Below are 9,683 nucleotides of genomic sequence, written 5' to 3' on the forward strand. Positions count from 1 at the left end.
ACAGTACATTCCCCTCCACTCTTCCCTGTTTAAACTTCTGGAGCAGCTGGGGAGAGGGTTGGTAGAATCCTGGGTTAAAGTGCTTAGAAGTATAGAATGCAGCTGGTCAAAGCTGCATTCTCAATCCAATTTTATAGAATCTGTTCGTCATCTGTGTGAACCTACCTCTTATTTGGTTTCAAATTCAGGAAAGAAGTGGTATAAACTATCCCTCACCAGCCCGAACAAAAACTACAAAACCTTACACATATGTCTATTTATGTAAACACTGATTGAATTCCACTTAAACTTTTCTTGATGCTAACAGTAGTTAAGCCTCAATGCATTATACCTCTCAAGGACATTTGCCTTTGAAAAGGATTGTAGTGAGTTTGTAATACTTTATCCCAAAGAACAATTTTCTCTGGTAGGAAGTTTTAAGCCATGTAACAGCCTACTGGGAAAGAGCATCTAAGAAGATTGGGGACATTTAAGAAGCTGTTAATACATCTCCTCAACCCTTCCCACATTGCTGTATTTACTTTACTGAGCCTGATCTTGTGTCTGGGTTAGAAATGCTGTTTCCAAGGGATTCCTGATTTGTTTTTAAGAGGAAGTCAAAGTTTTTATCAGGCTATAACCCTTGCAAAAATATCTGAATAATAAGTACCATTACTTGAGGGCACAGATGCTATTATTATTATTTTTCTTTCAGAGCATATATGTTAATGGAAGTTACATTAAAATAATATTATAGAAAATATGTCTAAACCAATATAATTATGAAGATTTTATATATTAATGTGATTGTCTAAGAACTTGCAGGAAACATAGATGCCGTCAAAAACAAAAAATTGTTTCAAAGGTGCCACCAACTGTTTTGATTGTAAATTACAATTTAGGGACTTTATCATGTATTAACATAGGCCATTAAATATTATCACATTTTTTATTCCTCTCAAGTACTGTTGCTGTTCTGAGAAACCAATTTCAACCATTTGTCTTGCTTTCTAGTAAATTTCCAAGCTTAAAAGATTTTATTTTGCTTATTACAAGTTTCTTCCTCAGTGTTTGCCGACAAGTTGGGTAATGCTCACTTAAGATTTCCACATTTTGGAATGCATATTTAAGGAATACTTGACATTATTTCTTAAGGAATCTATTAACAAGGAAGAAAAGAAACATATATGAGTGGCAAAATATAGATATTAGCTTAAATGGAATAGCAGGGATTATACTTGTACATTGAAAATAACTAGAACTCATTAATAAAATACTGTTGCAAAGTGTGGATTTTGATCTGCAATTCAGAGGCAAGAAAACATTATGCATGTATTTTATCTTGGGCCAGCCAGTGGATGGATTTGATGGCAGTGTTCAGAAGTATATATTTAAACTGGACAGCAACAAGTAGACTTGAGGGGGTAGGAGTTGCAGAAAGGAGAAAATGACCTTAGCTAGAGGGTATTAGCTAGAGGAATTCTATGGGTTTACAATGCTATGTATGGGAAATAAAAATTAAACACAACTCAACATGAGAACCATTTTCAGCTCCACAAAGGACTTTTTAATGGATATCAAGGATCTTTTTGATGGATCCAAGATTATAAACTAAGGCTAAGAAAAATCACTGTGTTTCTCTCGAACAATGTTGCAAAAGCAATTTCCTGCTATGTTAACTACTGCACTTAGCTGGTGACCAACTAATTTTTAGAACTACTCTATATAGAAGCAAAAATATATTTCATAATTAAAGAATTAGGCTCTATGATACCAGAACCCTGTTAAATGTCTGTGTTATCTTGTGGACCAAGTTCATAGAAAGATTGACAATCTTATCTAAGGTAGGAATACGTTTTGAACCATTTGTTGAATTCAGTAAATCACTGTCATGAAGAAGGTGCATTTTCACTTAAACACAAGTTTTTTTTCTCCAGACATGTTAGTGTCTCAGTAAGCTCATATAGAAAGTATTTAATACATACAGTAGTACAGCTACCTTTGAGTGAACCTCTGTAAATAATAAATCCAAACTATTGAATTTTGCTTACTCTGGTTGTATGAAACACATCAACTGTTGACAATGTCAATTCAAGTTCAAATGATTCTGGGATTAAGTTTTCATTATTATTATTTATTTTTCTGTATACCTAAAACTAATATAATCTTTATGTCAATTATACCCAATAAAAAATAAAATAAATGAGGGACACCTGGGTGGCTCAGTCTGTTAAGCATCCAACTCTTGATTTTGGCTCAGATCACAATCTCAGGGTTGTGAAATTGAGCCCTGCATCAGGCTCTGCATTGGGTATGGAGCCTGCTTGAGACTCTCTCTCTCACTCTCCCTCTGCCCCTCCCCCATCAAAAAAATTAAAAAAATAAAATAAAATAAATGAAATCATACAACCAAAAAATTTTTTCAACAGTCCTTTTTTTTTTTTAAGATTTTATTTATTTACTTGACAGAGAGAGAAAGAGCGCATGCACATGAGCAGAAGCAAGGGCAGTAAGAGAGAGCCTGATGCAGGGCTTGATCCCAGGACCCTGGGATCATGACCTGAGCAGATGGCAGACACATAACCAACTGAGCCACCCAGGCGCCCCTCAACAGTCTTCAATGATAGAAAAATACTATATGATATTCAAAATAACATGTTTTTTTCAAGCCTCTTAACCAAATGCTTATTGTCTTTTTAATAAAAATGTGGATTGCAGGCACCTCTGATGTAAATGAATTCAAATTTCATTTACCCAGAACTTTACATATTACATTAATAAGACGTACCCAGAACACTATTGTTAGTTTAATAAATATCGAAAGCAACCCCCCAAAACAAAAATAAAAAGATAAAAACCCCATAAAATACACATACCTACTTAAACATTTACAAGATTATTTTATTGGGATAATTGTATAATTTTTATTTAATTTTGGTTATGGCCATGTCTTTTCCTCATTTTTACAATGTGGTATTTCATATTAAAATATATTTTCTGTCTATTATCTATTTAGCAGGCACCAATTAAATGAGTTGAAAACTTAAAAATGTCAAGTTTAGTTACATTTAAATGAGTTGCCTCTTGATAAAATGCACAATGTGAAAATTATTAGAACATTTCAAACTAACCCAAATTTTCTCTATTAAAAATATTCCAGTTAAATATAAAAAGACTCTTAAATATTTGCTTCACTGATAAAAAGAAAATCGAGTGTTATGAGATTCATCTAATGCTATAAATAGTTAAAATATTTTATTTTGTCATTATGTATACTATAAATTGTGGCTAGTACCTTTATAATGTAATACAGATTTTTTTATTGATAGTTTTTTTTGGATCCCTGAATATTAAAATTTGCTTATGGACTAAGGAAGTGTAACTAAGAATCCCATTGAAGACAAATTATCTTGTAGAATTACTTTTGCAGCTTTTATGGTTGAGGAAAAAGACAGACATGGTTCAATCCAAAATATTTGTGTAGAGGAGTAACGAGATGAGTGGAGACTGTGGAAGCATTCTATTTTGCATTTGGTACACAGAGGAGATTGATATAATACCAAGTGATACCAAAAAGGCAAACCTAGTTGGCTAGATTTTGAGATAAGACAATTTTCAAAGACTTAACAACAATAAAAATCAACTTGGAAGTGGAGACAATAAACTCATCTGTTAGGAGGAGGGAAAAACTCTCAAGAAGGAGAGAGCATATTCTTTAGAAGCATGCAAACAATATAAAACTTGATTACCTGGTGATTTTTCAGGATTAGGAGAGGATATATTGGATTATAGTTTTGTATACAGTGAAACAGTTATATATTTTGAATTCAGTTAATATTTCTGACTTTTATCAGAAAATAATATTTGGAATTTTAGTAGTTCTTTATTAGATATAACATGTATAATATACATAATATTATATCGATTTATGAAAAATCTGATTTTATAAAATAAATTTAATATCTTCAAAGATTTTGGAGATACTGCTTTAGGCATTAGGACAATTAAAATAACTTACCCTGAAAATGAAGCATATTTTGTTCTTGATTTGTGAAGTATAGCAAAAACCTTAATAGTTGTCAGGTTGTATAATTTAGTGATGCATCTTGAAATGTGGCAGATGAAGATGCTAGTTTAAAAAAAGGGAGAAAATGTTTTATAGCACTGTAATTATGCTACTAAGCTTTTTGCTAAGTGTAATAGTCTAGCTTAGAGAAGCACAAGAAAAAGTGCAATTAAATAGATATGACTGCAGTCTAGATTTAAGAAGTCCTTATTTTCAGTGTTTTTCATTTAAATTACAAAATCCAGGGAGCTATATAACAACTGGGAGCTTTCCATTTTTTTAAACTAAATTCAAAGGAAGATCAAAATATTAGATCTAGCAGAGGCTCTACTTCCCAAGTCTCAAATATTTGAGCTGTACATAAAAAAGGAATAAAAAAGAAATCGTGAATGACATGCATCACAGTTCCTGCCTCTTTTTGACTAGAAGACTTATTATCTTCAGATGGAACTGTTTTGTGTTGTATCCTTTATACCAGATCCAAGTTCATCCAGAGCTATTCACTATTGATTGAAGCTATCTGCTCCTTACTTCCAAGTATCTGAAACTTCCATCTACAGTAGTCTTATTCCTTTTTACTTTAGATAAGAACGACCTCCTGTCCTTTACAGATGGAGAGGAACTGTAATATATTTGGGTGGTAGAGACAGAATTTGAGATGAACAAGTTTAAGTTTATGAAAGCTGTACTGGCTTTACATTCTGCACAGATCATCCTGGGGGACGGATGTCCAAGGGCAAGGATTTGTTGCTGTCCGATGCAGTTCTGGCTGTGGCCTCTTTCCTCAGGTACTTGATAGGTGTCTCTGCTCTGTTTGGATGTAAACATTTGGAATAATGAAGTGCTGAGATGTACCCAAAGATATATCCGTTGCCTGTAAGAGAAAAAATAAATAAGTTTGGTTGGCACTGAAATAAAAACAATTATAGTCATGACATTTTTCTCTGCCTTTAATAGTCTTCTGGTATTGAAAGAAGTTAAATCCGCTCCAACCTACTGCTAATTTAACTCCTAATTGATTCAAACTAACTCCTATTGCAATAGGACTGGGTTTTATTGTTTTTTCTTGTTTTGTAAATGAGTCACAAATACCATTGTTGTCATTCTTGCCTCCTGCAGTTCTTCTCCTTCAAATCACTTGGCATTCTTTTGCACTTAATTTTTCAAAGCACATTTTGGACCCCATTTCTTCTATGAGGTCTCCACGGAATACTTTACCTGCACCCCCCCCCCCCACTTCCCCACTCCTCTTCCCTTCTAGGCTTTATGGTACACACCATGACGCTTGGCTTTGAGTCCCCTTCACACATCCTTCTTTGGCTTTTGGGTTTCACTCACCATGTTTTTTATCCCCGGGTCCTTGGCATCACCTCAATGACACTCTGGAAATATAAATTGGTTAAGTGGTAGAGGTGTGAGGCCGGATTGCTACCCCTTTACTCAGAAGTACAACACCCAGGAATCATTGTTGTCTCAATGTTCCATGATGACCAAAGAACTAGGAGGAGAATATTCCTGGACACACTACACAAAGAACCTACCTTTACATCCCTAGAAAATGGAAACACAGGCATTCTGTTGGTTTTATTAATGTTAGATATAATTTATGTAAATATTTGAACTTTTAAAAATAGATCAGCATAAATGTATTTTGAAATATCACCCAGTGCTAACCTGTTGTTCCTCCTTTCATTCTTAGTTATTTTCATCACTTTTGCTCCCATTTAAAAACTATATTTAACATGTTTTCATTAAATTTGAGGTTATCACATTTTCCCTTTTGTTTGAGAAATAGTTAAAAGAAAACAGAAAATTTTAAAATCTCTCTATTTATGCAACACTTTTTTTAGGGCTTGTTGTTTGATTAATTATTAAATAATCGTTGCACCCTTCCTAAGAATCCACACTTCCTACTTCATCAGAAATTCTAGGACTTTTGGCACAGATTTATTTGTTAGAAACAAGCTGTGTTTATTTTGGGAACATGTGTGCATATATTTATCTTTCTAGGATAGAGTTTGATAGATGAATTGAACTTTGGACTTGGGGAGCAGACACTTGAAATCTATTATAAACTATTTACAATTGAATAAACTTTCATTTTTTTTAATCATTAGTAAGTTCCATAACTCTTCCAGGTATTGTTTCTCTTGTTTTATTTAATACAGAAGATTAGAAAACTTACCACCTTCTTATAGTGGGGATCTCAGCTTGGGATCATGACGAACCACAGCAGGCCGCAGACGTCACTGCACAAGGAAGGGAGCTTGATGCTCACTGTCAACAGCCTGGAGATTAAATATCTCAAAATAGCAAACGAAAGAGAACAAAACTCTCATTAGCACAGAGATGAAGAACCTTGGTGAGCAGAAGGCTTACTCTGAAGTTGGAGGTGTTGATAGTTCTGTTCTGTGCTGGACCACTGACTGTTTAATACAGAGGAAGACATTTGGTGTGCCATGGGTACTCACTCACTTTTCTTTGAATCAGCCAATAAGAAACTTGTACCAATGTAAATAAAAGATGGGACTCATGTCTGCATTATTTTCCTATTGTAGACTCTCCTTCCTAACACTCTCATCTATACCCCTCTTTATGGAAAGGATCCATATGCAGAGGTCTCATTTATATTTCTAGCTCAGACTTCTCCTTTTAGTCTCCATCATTACATTGGTCCTGCTAACATTTGCTTGAATGTCTGAAAGGCCTCTCAAACTCAACATATCAAAATCACCTGGGGCTATTTTCCCAGATCTTCCTTTACTGTTCTCTCACCCAGCCAACAGCACCCACACACATCCAGTTGCTCAAGTCAGAAACCCAAGGGGTTACCTTTCCTTCAGTCCAATATCCAACCTTTTTACCAAATTCTGTCATTCTTATCCTATATATATCCTATGAGCCCATATCCTTACTTCCATCTCTCCTCAACCACCCTCGCCCAAGCTACATCTATCGCAAACCTGAAATTATTTATAATATCCTAAGGGCTCTCGGCATCCATTGCTGTATCTCTTCAACCCTTTACCTATAGAGCATCCACAGAATGATCTATTTTATGATCATATTCCCATCCACATTTAAAAATGATTTGTGGCAGAATAAGATTTTCATATCCTGCATTCTATCCTTGGTCTTGCTGTTTGGGGCCATTTAGGATATTCATAACCTAACGCCTCTATACTGGATGCACCAGTGAGAATGGCATGGGGGCGTCAACCATGAAGAAAGATGGAGCAGCATTCATTGCCCTAGAAGTGGTTGACAATAGAGCACCCGTAAAAGGCAGACGCAACTCTGGGGAGGGGACATGATGAAATCTTATATTGATTAAAGAACCCCAAATTGATAGAATTTCTAGAGAATTGATAGTAATTCATTATTTGCCATCTGGTGGAATGAGCTTAAAATAGAAATTAAGGTAGAATGCTGAACACTATAGAAGTAACGTCTTTCCTCACAACTCAGTTTGTGACCAGAAATTCATGCCCACTGTACCTTTTGGTGGCTTCCCATTGCTCTTAGGAAGAAGAGGAAACTATGGAACATGGCCACTGAAGCCCTTCCTGGATCTGGCTTTTCTCCAGCCTCACCATCACCACCATCTCCGTGAGTGCCAGATGCCCTACTGCAATGGATCAAACATCAACATAGGATGAAGACGTCCCTGGCATATGTGTATAAGAGAGGACTTGGTTCTTCAAAAGGGAGTCCAATTATTTAAAATAGTTTTCCAGGGGCGCCTGGGTGGCTCAGTCATTAAGTGTCTGCCTTTGGCTCAGGTCATGATCCCAGGGTCCTGGGATCGAGCCCCGCATCGGGCTCCCCGCTCAGCGGGAAGCCTGCTTTTCCCTCTCGCACTCCCCCTGCTTGTGTTCCCTCTCTGGCTATCTCTGTCTCTCTGGCAAATAAATAAAATCTTTAAAAATAAAAATTAAAAAATTAAAAATAAAATAAAATAGTTTTCCAGGAGATTCTGATGCTATCTTCACCTTCATGATAACTTGGCTCTTGGATTTTGCTTCTGGACTGCTCCAAGACTCTTCTCCTGCTCAGATCTGGGCGATACCCATTGCACGCGAGTTCTAGCCATGACTCTGAGGGCTGCCCTTTTAAAGCACTGAGGGTGGCCCCCGTACTCTGCCTCCCCCTGATTATGGTTTCACTTCCCCATGTCCACCTCAGTACTGCTGGCACTTCATTCCTGAGATAAGATAGGACGATGGGTGTCTGTGAATTCTCAGGACAATTTTTCTAAGGAGGAAAGGATAGGTTTAAAATGCATTGGGACACTGGTGGGACAAGGCAACAATGGAGTTCAGTGCTATGTTTCCATAAGTGGCCTTTCTGGGTGAGGTTTGTGCAAACCTAAAGTCAGACTGCTGAATATAGAGTGACTGGAAGTTCAAAATTCTCAAAAACAAACAAACAAATAAAAACCCTGCCAAAGGAAGGCTATATGAGTTAGAATAAAATGACTTACTTAATATTTCACTGGTTAATGAAATTGCTGGTGGTCTTTGTTAAGAAATGTTTCAAAATTTTAAGCATAAACTTTAGAGATATAGCACAAGTAATAAATGGATGATGGGCAACTCTGGGGAGAAGAAGGAAGATGAATATGGGAAAAACAGAGAGGGGCTACGTTACAAACAATGGCTAATTAGCAGGATATTGTGACACTCAAGAGTTTTTGTTTGAATTTCTAAAAATATGCTGGTGATTTGGAGATAGATACCTGAAGAAAAATCCAGTGGAGCGGGATATGAGACACTTCAGTTATGCAATTTATTTCCATAAGGATGGCACTGAATGGCAGCCTCAGTGTCATGGAATTCCTACCCCCTGAACCAAACTGGAAGCTTTGGGAGGTTTATTTAAAAGAACAATTAAGAGATTGTCTTCAGTTACAAACAATCATGTAGGGGAATACAGCTCCAAAGAGGGAAGCAAATGAGACCAACAGAGGATTAATTTGGCTTCATTTATCATCACTGATGAGGCGCCAGAGGAAAATACACCCTTGCCATTTTTTTTCCGAGGGAATATTGTGCTTCTTCACAAGAGTCCGGCAACTGGGGCCAATCCAAACCCTCTATCCCTATTTTATTTTCATTCTTTTCAGACAATTCCTCATTTTAGACCCCCTACTGTTTAGGAAATAAGCAAGGTCTTGGGGATCAACAAAACCAATCTGTCAATTACTAGTTTAATGAAGGTGCTCTCCCGACAGTTCTGAGCACGTGAATTAAAATCCCGGAGCATTTTAACACATGCTGAGTATTGCAAATAATATAATTTAGTTTGTTTTAAGAGAGTTTCTTGGCCTGGAGATGATCTATGACTCTTCCTGCCTCCATTTGCTTTATTTGCCCCAAATTTCAGTCTGTGTCTAAGGCCAGTAGCCCAGCACACTGCCAATGAATGTCTCCTGGTCGAGTCCGAGCCTGATGGGTACTTGGGAAGGGCAGCTGTGAGTGAGGTACAGTCTAAGAAAATTCCAAAAGTCATCTCTCTGGGGCACTTCTTAGCCATTAACTATCTCCTCTTGGTCAGAAACCACAGCTTTGTGGGTAGGCAGCTACAGAAGGGTGTGGGGAAGTCGCGGCCCCACATCCAGCTTCTTAAACCACTACCG

At 36.6% G+C, this 9,683-nt stretch overlaps 1 long non-coding RNA gene across 2 annotated transcripts; it reads right to left on the reverse strand.

Moving 5' to 3' along the window:
• Positions 1 to 1,114: 1,114 nt before the first annotated feature.
• On the reverse strand, positions 1,115 to 8,888 carry LOC118548278 (uncharacterized). Of its 2 annotated transcripts, XR_004923542.2 has the most exons (4): positions 6,231 to 8,888; positions 5,323 to 5,427; positions 3,998 to 4,919; positions 1,115 to 1,138 (listed from the first exon to the last, which is right to left on the reverse strand). It is a non-coding gene; the product is annotated as an uncharacterized LOC118548278 (long non-coding RNA). The 2 variants fall into 2 exon arrangements; XR_004923541.2 differs by lacking the exon at positions 1,115 to 1,138 and having other exon boundaries at positions 2,866 to 4,919.
• Positions 8,889 to 9,683: the final 795 nt, after the last annotated feature.

Source organism: Halichoerus grypus, chromosome 9 (genome assembly GCF_964656455.1).
Source record: "Halichoerus grypus chromosome 9, mHalGry1.hap1.1, whole genome shotgun sequence".
Taxonomy (NCBI): Eukaryota; Metazoa; Chordata; class Mammalia; order Carnivora; family Phocidae; genus Halichoerus; species Halichoerus grypus.